The sequence below is a fragment of the Lichenostomus cassidix genome, chromosome 1Aa, assembly GCF_008360975.1.
Source record: "Lichenostomus cassidix isolate B80296 chromosome 1Aa, HeHo_3.0, whole genome shotgun sequence".
In the NCBI taxonomy this organism is placed as follows: domain Eukaryota; kingdom Metazoa; phylum Chordata; class Aves; order Passeriformes; family Meliphagidae; genus Lichenostomus; species Lichenostomus cassidix.
In genome coordinates this window covers 25,316,599-25,333,304 of record NC_139480.1, presented here as the reverse complement: position 1 = coordinate 25,333,304, position 16,706 = coordinate 25,316,599, and the positions used below count along the sequence as shown (strand labels likewise).

The following is a 16,706-nucleotide window of genomic DNA, read 5'->3' as shown; positions in this document are numbered from 1 at the left end:
ATTTCCCCCACAATAAAGTCTTTTTATAAAAGCAATAAAACAACTCAAGGGAGCATTGTTATCATGAGCTAATCACCCCCTTAGGGAATTAGAGGCACTTAGCTGCATCTAGAGCTTCAACACCTGAGGGGCTGTGATTATTTCATGATAACCAACAAGGCATGACAGACTGGGAGGTTAATTAGATAATATTCAAACTTGGTAATATTGAGTTTGAAGATTTCTTTTGAAGTTGTATAAGCAAAGCTCTGCTTATAAAACAGCAGTGGGACATCAGCACAGAAAGGATAATTAACATTTCCTACAAACCAACCAAGGTTTTGAATAGCTAAAGGAAAAAATAATAAAGTTAAAGTACTAAACCCTGAGGCACTCCTTTAACAATGAGTAATCCTGATGAGTTCACTCCCTGGAATCTTGGGCAGAAATTGACTCAAATTATATAATGCCGTTTAGTTGCTAACCCCTAAATGGTGGAGGCACTTCAGTCAGCCTCATACTACTTAATGGTCCATTGTCTCAAAGAATTTAGTGGGATAGTAACTGCAGTATTAATAATAAATATTCATCTGAGCTGCAGTCATAGCCATTGGTTACGTGCCACTGCTCTACAAGAGATTAAAGTCAAAAGACACTGCCAACACTTAAAATTGTATAAGCAGTAATTGTTTTGTGGAAGTCCATTTTATTTTTGTGGACAGTCGCAGTGAAGTTTCAGAAGCAGCTGTATGTGTATGCAGGGCTGGAGCTGTGCTACACACAGGTTTTAGTGGTTAGCTGCCTTGCAAGGACCTGGCTCTTGGAAAAGTCCATGGGCTCTTTTCTACCCTCGTGATCCACCTGATGGGAACTGTGGGGTGAAGTGGCCCATTTGGCTGAAATTACCAAACCAAACAAATGGACTCTGCATCAGCTCGCTGGTCTGAGACATGCTGAGGCCACATGAGGTGTGAATACCACACGTTGTAGAGCTGCAGGTTACTGAGAGGAGTAGAATGTTTCCTCTTGGTGGACAGCTGGCTGTAAATCAGCTTGTACTCTCAGCTGTAATGAAGCTTCTAGAGACAACCTGTAACTTTTAAAGGTATTTTTATTGACCATCAGTTACAAAACCCCACAAACCTGCTATCTCTGACTTGATTACTTGTAAAATGGAAAATGAAGACTACTGTTGGTGTACCAAATGATCTGATTTGGATAGCTTTCTCTTTAAACTAACTTCTGTTGAGTTGGCATTGAATTAGAGAATATAACCAAGCATTTCTGAAACTAAACTGTATATATTCTGCAGGACGCATCACTACAATGAAGTTGAGATTGTTGGCCAGTCAGAAGTTTGCCAGTAAAAGCCATTTAGATTTAATTCTGATTTCACAGAATCAAAACATTTCACTGGAACATGTCGATTCCATTCAAGCCTTTGAGAGGGAATTTAGTGATATTGTGTCCTTTCTCACCAGCCTTCCAGTCTGCCAGTCGGGTTCTGGGCTTGCCTGGCTGCCCAGGCTCCTGCCCTGGGTCCCACTGCTCCATGGGCTGCCAGGCTGCCTGCCTCCCCAGGCACTCACAGCCCTGCACTCTGCTGCTCCTGCAACAGCCCCAGCATCATTGGCACACCTGGCATACATTCAAGATTTTCTGCCTTATGAAAATGTGATAAAAAACCCCTACATCTAATTGAACAGGTGGTACAGGTTTTTCACATGCTCTTTCTCAAAATCATTTTAATTATGTATTAAAAGATTTGACCTCTGGAATCCTGCACAGAACTTAAAATAAAATAGAAAAAAATATATATTTTCATATATGAAGGAAAAATTACATATTTAGATGCCAATTAAACAAGGATATACAGCCATTAGAAAAATACTAGGAAGAAGAAAATACAGGAAGGACTCACATAAGTTTTCTCAGAAGCTTAAGAGTTTGCAAGTCATTCTTCTTTTCAGACATGAAATAACAGACAATTACACAGATGCCCCAAAACTACTTCTGTACTTCTGAAAAGTGTTCCAGTTGGATGAGCCAACTTCTGAAGGTGCCTGTTGCAGGGGCTAAGGAGGACAGTCTGATGGCCACTTTGTACTAAATTTCTGAGAATAGATTGCTCCAGTTGGAAGAGGAGTATTGCATGCAAAGAGATGAAAAACAGAAATGGAGAGCAAAGGATAAAAGCTACATGAAAATACTCTAAACTACATCTTCCTCCATGCCACATGCACTAATCACTGTCTAAAGAGAAGACAACTCTTGGCAAAGTTATATTTCTTATATAATTTGCCTCCTTCTCTAACATCATCTTTAAATGCTTTCTTTTGTATTTACTTAATTATTTATTCCTTTGTGTGTTTATATACTTTTATCACTAAGACATGCGATATTTAAGTCTCTAGGAGCACATAATACTGTTAGAGTATTTCAGATCACTTGTCCTTTAACATATACTTACTAAATACCTAGTGACATTTGTGCTATAAAGCACATGAATGTTCAATTAAGTCAATATGCTATAAGTATCAGATGCAATAGCATCTTAGAAAAAAAAAGCTGAAAACTTCTCCCACTGGATATAATCCAGCATCCTCTAAATCAGAGGAAGGAGCCTCTGTAGTCATTGGAGCACTTCAGACTATTTTGAGAAAATGTGTCTTCAAGACTAAAGCTCTGGAAAAAGATACACCAAGGTGTTATGTGGGTTCATTAGTGCTCCCTGAGGCTGCTGATCAATACAGCCTTTGCTGTCTCGCTGCTGTTATCCAAGATGTCTTTGACTTCAGTAAATAAGTGTCAAGGTTTCAAGAACCTCAGTGCCAGCAGGGATACAGGGAAGAAGTCTTGACACAAGGCTTGCTTGAAAGAGTGATCAGGGGCTCAGTTCTGTGGCAAAAAGTCAGTCAGTCTACTGCACAAACATGGTCCTAAGACAGTTTGAACAGGGATGATCAGAGCAAGAACTGAAGTCCAACCTGCCCATGTCAATTTGAATGGCAAGCCCAGAACCCTTCCCTTGGAGCACATGCTCATCTTTGTGTTTCCACTCTTATCTCTGCCATGTTACTTCCATATTTGCATTGCACCAAGTCCTCATTGCATGTTCAACAGTGCTAGATGATTTCATTTCAACAGCCTTTCCTTCATCCTGCATCGAGAGCAACTTATAATTCTTCCATCCTGATAAGTTTGCACACTTAGCACCTAAGTATCCTTATCATAGAGGCAGTTTTGCAGCTCCTTATTAGGTAATGATTTCATGTATCAGGTAAAAGAGCTTCACCCTTTAAGCCTTTTTATCAGCAATTTACATAGACCATGATTTTGGTTCTCGTGGACATAGGATTGACATAGAGCATACATTTGCACATGGATCAGGTATTAAAAATCCTTTCTGTCAGCAGATACACCAGCAAAATAAGAACCTAACAGTGTCCTGTTTCCTCTGTTCTTAAGCTTATTTGATATTCATGAAAGGCATAAGGATGTTAAGCTTATAATGGTATAAACACTTAGCTACAATTTTTCTTAATATTGGCTCCCATGGGGCTGCCAGAAGAGAAAAGAATATATGTGAGTCTATACAATAACTAATTTATATCATGGCTATAGCTTTCAGTGTCATATATACTGTATACATAATCTTTACGGTCAGAGCAGTGAATCAGGATCTATGCATGAATACAGATATTTATGTACATTGCATGTTATCAGCTTATTGATATGTAGTAAAATTCTGCTGCTTTGACTCACAACACATAGCAATTTACTCCTGAGAGGAATACCCTGCTTCTTCCTGTGTTTGCACTGCAATTCCCTGGAAATCTCAATTTCTTTTTTAGTGAAGAAAAGGAAACAATCTGTTTTGGTTACTTCATTTGGCATCTTCTTTTTGCCAAGCTGAAGATTTTTCTGAAAAACAAAAAGGTCAGTCACAAAATATGCTGTTTAAAAACAATGAGAAATTGATTAGCCATGACACCCTCAGCCATAAATGGATGCTTTAGGTCTGGTCGTGATGTCTTCTGTCAAACAACTATTGCTGAAGGTAAACCCATCAAATATACAGTCTAAACACTGAGAGTAGATGGGAGGAACAAGAAGAAAACAAGTAACAGTCATTTCACAGAAGTCAAGGTAGAAGGTCAAGACTTTTCATGTGAGTAAAGTTACAAATATCAAGAGTTTGCAGTCAGCATTTTATGGTGCAATTCAACATAATTTGAGAAAAAAAGATTAACACTCATTCCACTTCTCCTTTTCTCATGCTTTTGGTAAACTTTCTCCTCACTCTTTCTGTCTTTGATAATTACAGCCCATATCAAACTCCATAGCAGAGAGTTTTCAAATACTTTCATAGGAGAGACCACAACTTAACAGATGCAGCTTTGCAAGCTGCCTTTCTCCCCACTTGACATTTTGTGGGCAGGCTCCCTTCTCGTTAATGAATGAGTAACATCCCTGTGACAATAGCAGTAGTGACTCACATGGAGAAGTAATATGAGGAAAATATTTAATGTACGTGCAGCTGTCTGTTTTGTCACTCTAGCTGGTGGAAATAAACTCTAGAGATCAACCAGTTATTTGGGAAACACCACTGCTTGATAGGCCACAGTTAGTTGTCATCCAAGTGTTTATACAGCTTACCAAGAAGGTAAATGTCAGAAAGCAATCTCTTGAGAGGGTCCTACCAGCTCCCAAGTGTGCATTCTCACCCACAAATATCCGGTGAACTCAGTTCAGGTTTTTATTTAAGGGTATGTCAACCACCTCTTATCCAAAACTCCTATCAAACACTTGTGAGTTTCAAAACAATTTTTTTATTCTTTTAGCATTTTTGTTTATTTTTATAAGGCTGCATTTCGTCTTTCTTACTAACAGAAGAATTGGAAGTGGCACTTTGTATGGTTCATAAACAGGCTGAAAAAACTGTTGCATACCTACCAATCTAATTGGTCAAGCAGATTATAATACAATGGAAAAAGGACAAATTATAAATCAGAAGTCAGGATGTTAACTGATAAGGGAATCTAAAGGTACTAGAAGAAGACAGTAAGTCTAAGTTACGAAGACCAACAAAGAGGAATAAAATGGAATGCTAAAAAATCATTCTCTGTTTTGAAAGAAGGAGGTTATTGAATTCATATTTTAATCCCTTTAATGTACCATGCATTTTATTCCCTCATTAACTGGGGAGGATGTCGCTGTTGAGCCACTAGCAGAGAAAAGGACCCGGGTTCTCAGTGTGACAAGAAAAAGAGCTTTATTATTTTGATTTCAGCTTATATAGACTTTTCAGAGGTCACCCAGATTGGTCAGCCAGAAGCCTTCCCCCAGGCCTATTGGCCAGGCCTGAACTGTCCAAATCTTGAGACACTGTTTTTAATAACATCCAAACTTTATCTTTGTTTATAAAACACAGAAGAAGTTCTCATGGGAAAGACCTGTGCTAGCCACAGGAGGACATTAAACAACGCAAAGTCTCCATATCTTTGGGGCCAGAAAACTCTACTTGGGAATGTTAAAAGGAATTACCTTAGAAAGAAATGTAAACTTAAGGCTTCCATAAACAATCTAGAAAGGTACTGGCATGTTCAAGCTAGCTGAGGTATCAAAATCCCTGGAAGAGCCTTCTGGTATACTTGTTAAGCAGCCTGAGAAACAGCTGAATATTGTGCCATGGATCATCACATCAACATTGCACAGATGCAATCAGAAGACTAAAGACATGAATGACAAACCTAGCCTTTAAGAACTGAATGATCCATTAGCTATACAGTTAGTGCAGGTAAGATTGTACGTAGATTCTGGTTGCCACCGAGGATTATTTAAATACAGTATCAAAACTCCCATTTGTTTATAATGAAAAAGTCCACTGGCTAATAAATTCTTCAAGCACATCTACACTCACAGGCACAGACTGTTGCTAAGTTTCTTCAGCCCAGCTAAGCACAGCATGCTTTGACCTGGAAACTGCACAGATATTGCAAATACTATCTTGCAAAGAGGAAAATGTCACTCATCGGCACAAGATCTGTGTCTCCCAAGTTTCTTTTGTAGACTGATATTTATGCCACGAGAGAAAGCCAGTTCCTCTAGTCTTCGGTAGGCACCTAGGCAGTCCGAGGGTCGGTGTGTGCAGGAACATTGCTCATGTCACCGCTGCGGCTCTGACCCTCAGCACTGCCTTGAGCAGGGAGCCGCAGCCGAGTGAGAGCCTTGCGCTCCGTCCCACAGCCAGCAGAGCAGAAGCAACGCCAGGAAGCGGGGACTCCTGCTAGAAAGGAGGACTAAAGCGAACTTCCGGGCCTTTGGAAAGGCAGTTTCCCTGAATGTTCAGCTACACAAGCGGCAGAAGCATCGGGACAGTCGCGTCCGGAGCCCGCGGCCGCAGTTCGCCCGGCAGCCACGAGATGGCGCCTGGCCTTTGGCAACGGCCGCCCTGCCCGGGCGCTGTGCGCCCCGCGAGCTGGAGCTGCGCCGGGAATGGGAATGCTGCCGGAGCGAGAGCGAATCCGGCCCCTCGCCCCTGGGTTTCTCCTGGGTCTGTAGTTAAAATTAGTGCCCGTCGTTTGTTCAAAATATTCCCCAAAACTGCCATATTCTCTCTGCTACTCTGCCTTTGCTCTTTGCTCTGCTTTGCTTTGCTGCACCTTTGCCTAAAGCTCTGCTCATGTGGTCAGGGACACCGGCTGGGGACATCGTGTTAGGAGCTGCAAGGAAGGAGAATTATGTTAGTCACCGCTGTCCAGGGCAGCAGTGCTTGCTCTGGATGCTTGGCTTTGACATAGCTCACTTCCAGGAAAATTCCCAGCAGAGTTAATGGGAAGAATACAGGAGGGGTATGTGTAGGTTTGTCGGCATACACATATTTGAATATATCAAGACGTGAATTCTCTTTTCTTTTTTTTTGGTTAGTTGTTTTTTTTTTTTCTTATCTTGATTTTTTTCCAAAATATTCTATCCACAAATATCTCTTTAGCGCAGTGGCTCACTGCCTTTTCACAGCGATAGCTGATTATCTGCAAGACTGAATCCATACTCGTTTTTGTGGATGAGTTTCTGGGTTCGTTGGGAGCCATTCCCTTGCATTCCATAGAGAGGCACTGGAATAAATGCAGGTTTCTTGATTGCAAAGGGTCACAGTGTTGGAATTTACCTCTCTTCTGCTTTTGGCAACAACAACCTCTGTGTAAATCTGATAATATGGGTGGCAAACACATGTTAGGTTAGAAAACGGTACAGCAGCTGCTGTGCTACTGGTAGTAACTTAGTCAAATAGATTCAGTAATGTCCAATATTTAGACATGTACTCTTGCAAATACAATGGGCCTTTGGGGTACAGGAAAACCTGATAAAGCAGCTCCCTGATTCTGGCCACTAAATGTAATAAGGCTAACCATAATAATCCTTCTAAAAATAAAATTCCCAGCCCTTCCTATTATATTAGACCCTAGAAACTGAAAAACAATATTTAAGACAAAAAGCTTATCAAAGCCAGGTTTTAGGTATTTTGATGGTTTGGTTTTGTTTGTTTTTATCTCCCAGGGAGAAGAGAGAGTGTGGGTTTTTTCCTCAAAAATTAAAATTCTGTCATGTTTTCTTTCTCTGCACTGTAGGGCAGTTTTCTCCTTTGAAACATCTCGAGGTGTCCAGCTGTTTTAATGATGGAGAACACTGAAGTACCTTCATAATAGTATTAGGAGAGCAGTGCTCTGGATTAGGTGCCCTGTTGGAATTAGAATCAAATGTAAGCACAGGAACACCTCTGTTGCATTCCAATTCAATTTCTGTTCTGATTAAATTACTTATTGCTGCTGTTAATATTTGTTACAGTAATGTCTATAAGCCAAATATTGCAAGAGACCCCATTGTGTTCGGCACCATGAAAGCAGAGAGCAGACAGCATGCTCTCAGCTGTTGTTTCCCCATCTGTCAAGTGAGGACAATGTGCTTTCTCTCTACAAGTACATGAGCACTAATTAATTAATATTTGTAAAAGGATATGTAAATGCTAAGTATTATTTATGAATTATATTATAAAGGAAGATTTGTGGAGAGGCCATGGAGACAAGACACAGATGGCATTACAAGGGCAGAGAGAGCAGCACAGAGTGACAAGATTAGCCTGTAAGAAGATGAAAGGAAGTAAAGCAAAGTGAATTGTTAACTAAAGAAGAAGAGCTGGTTTTGCTCAACAAAAATAAAGTGAGAGTGCAGGGGATACAAGCAATATTCAAATGAGTTCTAAAAAAAAGCCCAGCACAACAGTGGTCTGAAACTGGATGGAACATGCTGGAAATAGAATTGGTAACAAAATTTTAAAGAAAGAGACCAGAAGAGCCCTACTATTGTGCATAATACAGTGATTTATATATGCTCTTTATTTTAAGGTAGCTTCTGTACCCTTGGAGTGTTAAAGCTTTGCTCAGCACAACAAAGGAAGTGATAAGAGATCCTGCTCTGTCCAGGTGAATGAGCATGTAGGTGTTCATAAGACTGTGGCCTGAGCATCAACCACAAGGCAAGTGATGAAAATGTTATAGACACATAGTACTGTATGATACTGTGTTATAGGAACTGTTCTGAGCAGTGTGAATAGCTCCATCAGGGAACATCCAGTGAATTACAGAAAGTGCTTCTGGACAGAACAATCACCTCTTCTTTCAATCACATCCAATGTCCATGTGGGCATTTCAGTTTTTTTGATACTGTACAGGTCAAGCACTTGTTTAACCTTCCTAGTCAGAAAAGTGTATTTTGGAAAAAAAGAAGAAAAGAAAGTAAATTCTTTCCCAAATACTGGGAAAAAATATCTATAAATATTCATATTATAGTTACAAACTAAATTTTAGTTTGATTTCACTCTTACCAATCTTTTATTTCCTTTCCAGGAATATTCAAGTACACAGCTTTTACTAAGTATTCATGAAGTGCAGGCTTTGAAGGTGAGCTGCTGCACTAGTCTAAAAAGTCAGTTCAAAATTGCATTGTGAGATGTAACTCTTACAATTTTCTGAGTTGTAGTTGAAAAAAAGTGAAGAGTACCATGTCACCTATGCAGAAAACCAAAACAATGCATGGTGCTTATTTCAAGAATATGCTGTAAAGTGTTTGTGAATGGTTCCACACCAGGATTAACTAAATTAGGAAGTAACCAAATATTCAAAAGGAATGGAGAAATCCACAAATTGAATGGTCTGCTCAGACACTTCACAAACAGACCCAACAGGCAACATTTTCCCAAGAGATTCCTCATGGAAATTATTTGCTTCATTTCAGTAGTTAACAAGCATGAGCAGCTGAGCTCCACCTCCTCTGCGGCACAGGAGTGATCTCCAAGGTTTCTTCCTACCAGCATTACCAGAAAATGAATGAATTAGGTTTGAACAGGTTCTCCTCTGTCATTTCACCGACCCTCAAATCCACCTGGCTGCTTTGAGTAAATGTGAGGAAAAAACATGAAAACTATATATCCTGGGTTTACTTTGATCTCTAAAAAATGAGGATGATTTTATTTTAGGTATATAATAATATTGCTAATGTCTGTTCACTAAGCAATCCTTCCTTTTCCCTTGGCTCTCAGTTTGACGCATCTCGAGCATGAAATGGACTAAGATTGCCATGAAACTGAAAGCTCTGTGTGTGGAAATTGGGGAATGCATAGACAAATTCTTTTTTCCTTTTTAAACCTATGCCAATGAATAAGTATTTTTTTCCCTATCATCAGCTTTCTGAATTTCTTGGTAAATAAACCTCAGCTAGAAAGCTGAAAGCAAATTCCCTTAGGGGACTTATGTTAGAGCCACAGAATACCAGAGGCCAAAAACCAGGGATTGACTCAATCCTCAAATGGTACACTGGTCCTGGTGAAAACTGCCATGATCATCAGGTCACTTTTTGACTTGAGTTTTGCTGGTGAGAAAGAAAGAGACAAGCAGGAGATCACTGCAGAGAGCACTAAAAAGAGCTGTGAAGCAGCTGCAAATGCTCTGGTACTGACATACATGTTTGGCCATCATGAGGGTTTGAACGGAGCAATCATGGATGTAGAGGTGAATCTCAGGAAGAATGGCCATGTTAAACTATAGTTGCTAGGCACATTGTCTGGTCAAAGTTATAAGATAGCTTTCCTGCCAATTAAACATGGTTCAGAAAATTTAAAAATCTAAACATGGAAAATAAAATACAAGTGTGAAATACTTTGATTCACAATAATTCTAGTTCCTTTAGTGCACAATAAACTTCTGTAGCATTGTTACCTGAGGCCTATATGGTGTAAAGATGCTTTCTAGGAAGAGACAATTATTTAACTATTGGCAAAGTATTCTTTGAAATCTTTATGGCATATTGGTTGTATCAATCTGCTGCATGTAACATTCGGACAGAGCACATCTAAGGTGGGTAAGAGGAATTCCTGCTTCTGAATACTCGCACTGAAATAAACCCTTCCTCACTTGAGCAGGCCATCCCAACCTACATGGGCAGGTTTTTTGGGGATGGCAAGGAGCATTTAGTTGTCAGCTTCCACACATATGGTGGAGAGCAGGACACTTGTAAAACTTCCATGAACCCATGGCAGTGGATCTGCCTTTTTAATGGACAAGTAGCTGCTGAATATTTCATACTAACCATATGTCCAGGAAACAGAAACGCTGAATGACACAGAACCTACTACTTTGTTGTCATACACTCTGTTACCTAAATCTTGCCATATACAATTTCAGGATTCCCAAGAAGATCTGTGATATATTAAATAGTTTTTAAGGGGAAAGCAGAAGCTATGCCTTAACACATGGAAGAGGGATTCAAAAGAAAAGTGGGTATTGAGGGTTATCATATATTTGTCTGCAACCAAGATTGGCAAAGTTTGGGCAGACAACAGCTGGTTGCCTCAACTAAAAGACATTCTAAGTCTAAGACTGCTCACCTATCTTAAGAGTATATGAAAAAATTGACAATTAACTGAAGTTATTTATGTGTATGTGTTTAAACATTATCAATGTTATGGAGAAAAAATAGTCTTTCAAATTGCCAGTTTTGTTAGTTTTAATTGAAGGGGTTTGGAGATAAATAAATGCTACAGATTTTACAGAGATTTTGCTACCAATGGCAAGCAATATATTGCTTCATGTCGTTAAGTGAATTGCTTTAACAGGAATTGAGAAACTCAGTAATTTCTAAAAATAGTGAATATTTCAGTTCTCCTTCCACCATGCCTAATTTAAAAGAAAGTTAGCCTGTCTGGCTATCCTTTAATGAAATTTTCTGTCAAAGTAATTGCATATTACCTAGTAATTAAACATCCAAAATACTTATGGAACACATATTTTCATGAGATACATGTATTCATTAGTTAGCATTTAAATGTTGTTGTTGTTTTTCTATATTTGACAGCATTTTTAAATTTTCCTGACCTTTTAAAATATCTCAAATATTAAAATATCAGGAATATTAACTTTTAACTTAATAATGTCATAATTTTTTGTAATTTGGAAATCAGACTGTGACAAACTTAGGTAAAACATGCTAATAAGGGCCTAATATGTAGTAGAAAATAAGTGCATTAATACATCTCTGCATGCCAGTGACTAGTAGATGTTCTTAAATGTAATCTTCAACTTTTTTTTTTCACCATAATTAACCTACTTATCCTCATAGTATCTCCTTTTTAAAAGTCTTTCTTCACTGTGGCAGTTTGTGAAGACAAATCTAATGTAAGAAAGATATTTACATATTAAATAGGTAGAAAATTAGAAGTCTGTTTTGCAGCTGAGAATGTCAGACCAAAGGACTTCACTATACTTTTCCTTTTATAATCTCTTTCTATGAGTTCAGTATGAGAGATATGACCATGATTTGGAGCATTGTTGGTTCATTTAATTTGCATCCAAGAGCCACAGAGCCATCTATCTACCTTCTTTCATATGTGCTGGTAGGAATATTAGAGAAGAATGACATCTTCCTTGCTGTGACATATGCTTTCCAGGCAGGTTTAGTTGAATCACTTAATGCAAGATCCACAGAGACATCCAGACCCAGAGCCAACCTACTTAATTTTAAATTTGAATATAAAATGAAGTGAATGTCCCCAGAAAGGGCTTTGATAATCTGATAGTCAGGATTTGCCTAAAAGGTAGGAAAAAGTGTATCTGATTTCCTTGAAGTAGAAAAAGCAACTGAGCCTTGCTCTTCCTCATTAGATTCGTACATTAAAGAATAGGTAACCTTTCTTTTTCCTTTTTTTTTTTTTTTTTGTTTTTTGTTTTAACAAGGTGGACATACATCACAAGTTATGGATATTTTTTTAAAGCTTAGTTCTGTCTGTGTGTTTAGGGATGCCCTGAGCAGATTGGATTGAACTTCTCAGTCTAGGTGAGGAAATAGAGTTTGAAGTTCTCAACAGCACTTAGATGAAGGTAGGAACCAATCTATTCAGGACTTTCAACACATTGAAGGCTCTCCTTTTTTCTAAGGACTTCAAAGCACTTAATAAATAAAATAAATATAATTTCCTCATTTCCCTGACTGAGAACCCATAAAGATGTAGTATTTACACAGGGCACTTTACCTGTCTTCACACAGCCATGAAGCAATCCTACTCCTAGTGCTGCCTTCCTGGCATTCTCCAGGTTGTACTAACTTTACTGTGTTCAGGATGGCTAGTTCAAACACCTCAGCTCATAGGAACTGTTAAAATCCACTAAGATAATGTTTAAATTAGGCATGGCCAAACCCTTTAAGATCCTATGATTTCTCTTCTACATAGGTTTTATAAAGAGGAAATAGAAATATTTTTATTTTCAGGTCTGTTTGAAGGCTTTTGACGCTTTTCGTTTCAAAACTCCTCTTTGAGAAAATATCAGGAAAATATTCCCTCTCTTTATAGCAACAGTTAATCTAAAAAAATCCAGTTCCAAATCTGAAACAAAAGCTATCAGTGATATATGACTCTACACAGAGATGAAGGGATGCTGCTGAGTAGTGCCATAAGAAGTAGCTGAGATGGATGAGAGAACCAAACACGACTATTAGAAGCAGAAACCCTTAGGAATCAGACCTTTGGGAGCATTAGTGATGAAACAGACTGATGTGTCAAAGTGTTTGCTCAGGTATGCAAGCAAAGAAATGTTCTCTGGTTGTCTAGATTTTCATGTATTTAATACAAAAAAATCTGAAAAAAACTCCTAAACTAAACCAGCAAACAAACCAGGATTAGGTACAACATTGTAAATAAGCAACAAAGAAACCTGACTGTTGCTGACCTCTGATTGATGTTAAAATAACCCAAGTCTGAATTAATAAATGATGAGTTTAGCAGGTTAACAGAAAATTGATCAGGAGTGTGGTAGCATAATTTGCTTTCACCAACCTAAGCACAGCCATGGCCTTTGTCAGAAGCAATCCTGCCAAGTTGGTTTTAGGCTCCCACATTCATAGCAAACCCTACGGCAAGCAGCCAAGACCCCAGAAACCTAACATCTTCCAGCTCCCTGGAATTACCAGAATGATCCACACTTTTATTCTTACATTGAGAAGCTCAAGTCCACAAAAATCCTTGGAATAGCTCTCTCTAAAGTACTCCTTAAACGGGGTTGAACTCTGAAGGCCTCTCAAGGAAACTTGAATTTTTGCAAACGACACTCTAGAGCCAATGTTTGCTGACTCCATCTGCTGCAGTGCTGTCAAGAAGTCCTGGCTCCAGCCAGGGTTCAGCTTTGGTGTTTAGAGCTGGGTCCAAAATCCAAGGCTGAGACAGAAGCTAAGGAGCAGACCACTTTTAGTTTTCTTTAGAAATGTCTGATTTTCATGTCCAGGAGAATCATGTTGAAAGACCTTTATTTGCAATTCCAGAATTCTTTGAAAAATGCTTTTTCTGACTTCTGGTCACTCTGGCTCATGGTGATATCTATCTTCAAGATCTGACAATGGTTTGAAAAATGAGATAGAGCAGAGACCACAGAGCAGGATCTTGAAGAATTTGTATGGTTTGTCATAACTGAACTGAGACAATCGTGAACAGGGAAAAATATCTGTTTGCAGTAAATGTCATGCTGAGTTACAGTATAGAATTAAAATCAGTTTCTACCAAGCCCAGCAGTCATAGGGAGGCAACTGAGGAGTTTTTGGCTCTCCTCCTTCCACCCCACCATGCTTTCCTTGGCACTGGAGTTGCAGCAGGAGTGAGAGAACGCCGGTCTGGTAGCCCCTGGTCAGCAATAACACAGTCTGCCCCAAGGGGAGAGCACAGCACTGCCCAGCAGGGACTGGCCTTTGGGGAACACATCCTATGGGCTCTGCCAGGCTGCTGGCCTGGGACCAGGACAGGATTGTCAGAGTGCTCCCTCCAATTGCTTCTACTTAATTAGCCCCACTTCTCTAACCTCTGCACACACATGTGCTTGTGTCTGGAGATGATTTGGGATTGTCCATAGCATGGAAACAGAAGTGGTGATTAAATAGGGCATGATCAACCAGACATATGAAAGGGAAGGAATAATGTATGTCTGTGGGAGAAGCCAAAGGCAATGACTCCAGCAGTTGTGTAGAGATGACTGAATTCTAGGATGACAGGACTTTCACAGTTTTGATGGGGGGTCAGCGGTTGGAGACAGGTGCACTTTGGCAGTGCTCACACACTCATTCTCTTCCCTCCATCCTACACAGAGCCTGCTTTGATTTGGTCTGGAATAGCCTTGATTTTTCATCTTCTTTGCAGGTTTAATAACTAGACATTTATGGAAAACTAGGATAAAAATTTTGTGTTAAAATGATTGCCAGGCACTGTCACACACAGAGACAGGGCAGTGAGACCACCACTGTTCACAGCCTGAGTGTGGCTGAACCAAGGCTTAAAGCACCAGTCTCATGGAATAAAAGACACTTCATTGGGGTGGCTGCAAGAGAGAATTCCTTTACAGACTTAAGGTCTACCCTGTACATCTTTATCTGTGTTACGTATGATCTAGTGGGGAGACTTGAAAGAAAATAGAGAAGAAATACATTATGTGTTTTGTTAGTTGTAATGTTTTATTACTCTTCACTGGACCCAAGTAAATGTCTAGGATATGAATGAATCAGTAACATGGAGCTATATAAATGACTTTCACCTGGTGACTGCTGTACATTCTTGGTTGTCCTGACCAAAATAAGTAAAGACGTAATGCAGGAGACAGCCATGAGAGAGCAAATAACATAAAGACGATTAACTTCATTTTATCTTGTTCTGTCGCACAAATCGAAGAAAACATTAAAAAAAATACAAATTAATTACCCTGATGCTGCATTTATAGCAATGAATGTCTACACCTGAATTACAGAGCCAGAGAAAAGACCATTTTTTTAAAGATTCTAGAGAGTAAGAAAGTTCAATATCAGAAGAGAAGGGGCATTCAGAAAACCACCAGTGCTTGCTGTTTGAGGAAGGTGAGGCACACCATGGGGTTTTCTCTCTCCTTCAGAAGAAGCAGACCATTGTCAGAAACTAAGTATCACACTCACTGTGACAGCAGATTTGGGTTGCAGCTCCTTTGTCGTTTTTTAAATAACTAGATAATTGTATTTTTATATTGAAGTGTCACAGCAAAAAAGCAACTTGAAGCACAAATTTAAATATTATTAGCTTGTTAGTGGTGGTTTTTAGGAGTCTTATTTTTTTCCCTCAGCTTCCATCCTATTTTTTTAAATTTCTCCAGGGCATGTCATATATAGTGAAAAATCTCAATGGAGGCCCACAGGTATCACTGCTGTTTAGTCAGACTTCAAATTGGGCTCTAATGGTTTTAGATAGAAGAGCAGATGGAGAGAGTTTGTTCACTAGTCGGTGCCCTTGCCTCAGAGTTCACCTCAAGTTGTTTTCAGAAATTCTCACTTCATGCACATTACTTATTTATATCATCACTTTTTTTTCCCACTTCATAGATAATTGCTACTTAATTGATACTGCCTTTATACAAGCCTCCACAATAGCAAGCAACAAGACACACTGCTAAATAGAGGAATCATTAATCTGTGTATATATTCTGGATTTCTTTTAAAGATGGGCTGGAAATAAGCAAAGTCATTAGTAGTTTGTTTGCAACAGTGTATTTATGAAAGCTCTATGGAGAATGTGTCAACAGTCAGTATGTAACAGAGCAATTAACACAGTACTTTTGTACTTTTGACTGTTAGCATGGGAGTAAACAGAAGCAGATGTGAAGTGCTTGTGCTGTTAGTATTCACACACTGTTCTGACATATGCAAATACAACTAATGCTTACAGAGCCTGCAACTCTTATTGTACCATGACCTTACTTACCAAACCCTGGGACAGGACTACACACTTTCCTAATAATTATTAACAATACACAGATACAATATTTTTGTTTTTAAAATGTTATGGACCGCAGTGGTAAAGCTTCACAGATAAACGTGCTGATAGTGTTATGCATATATAGCTCATTTTAGACAGTGCTTTCTTCAATGTAAAGAGCATAAACAATAAAGAAGTAATGAAAAATGCATACAGAAAGCTAGAACAGGAATCACCTCTGAAACACTGGTTCAACTCTAATTATACAAGCCCACTGAAGTTCAATAGTTAATACATGCATCAGATTCTGTGTATTTAGGACAGAGTTCAAACTGAGACCTTTCACTGCTACAGTCTTAAAATATATATCTCTTGCTAAAGCAGCTCCAGTCAGGCTGTAAAATAGGATGCCAACACTGAA

The 16,706-nt window shown here is 39.0% G+C and overlaps 1 long non-coding RNA gene across 1 annotated transcript; it reads left to right on the top strand.

Moving 5' to 3' along the window:
• Window positions 1-6,710: 6,710 nt before the first annotated feature.
• LOC146443341 (uncharacterized) lies at window positions 6,711-8,259 on the top strand. Its single transcript, XR_014856018.1, has 3 exons — window positions 6,711-6,833; window positions 7,611-7,741; window positions 8,037-8,259. It is a non-coding gene; the product is annotated as an uncharacterized LOC146443341 (long non-coding RNA).
• Window positions 8,260-16,706: the final 8,447 nt, after the last annotated feature.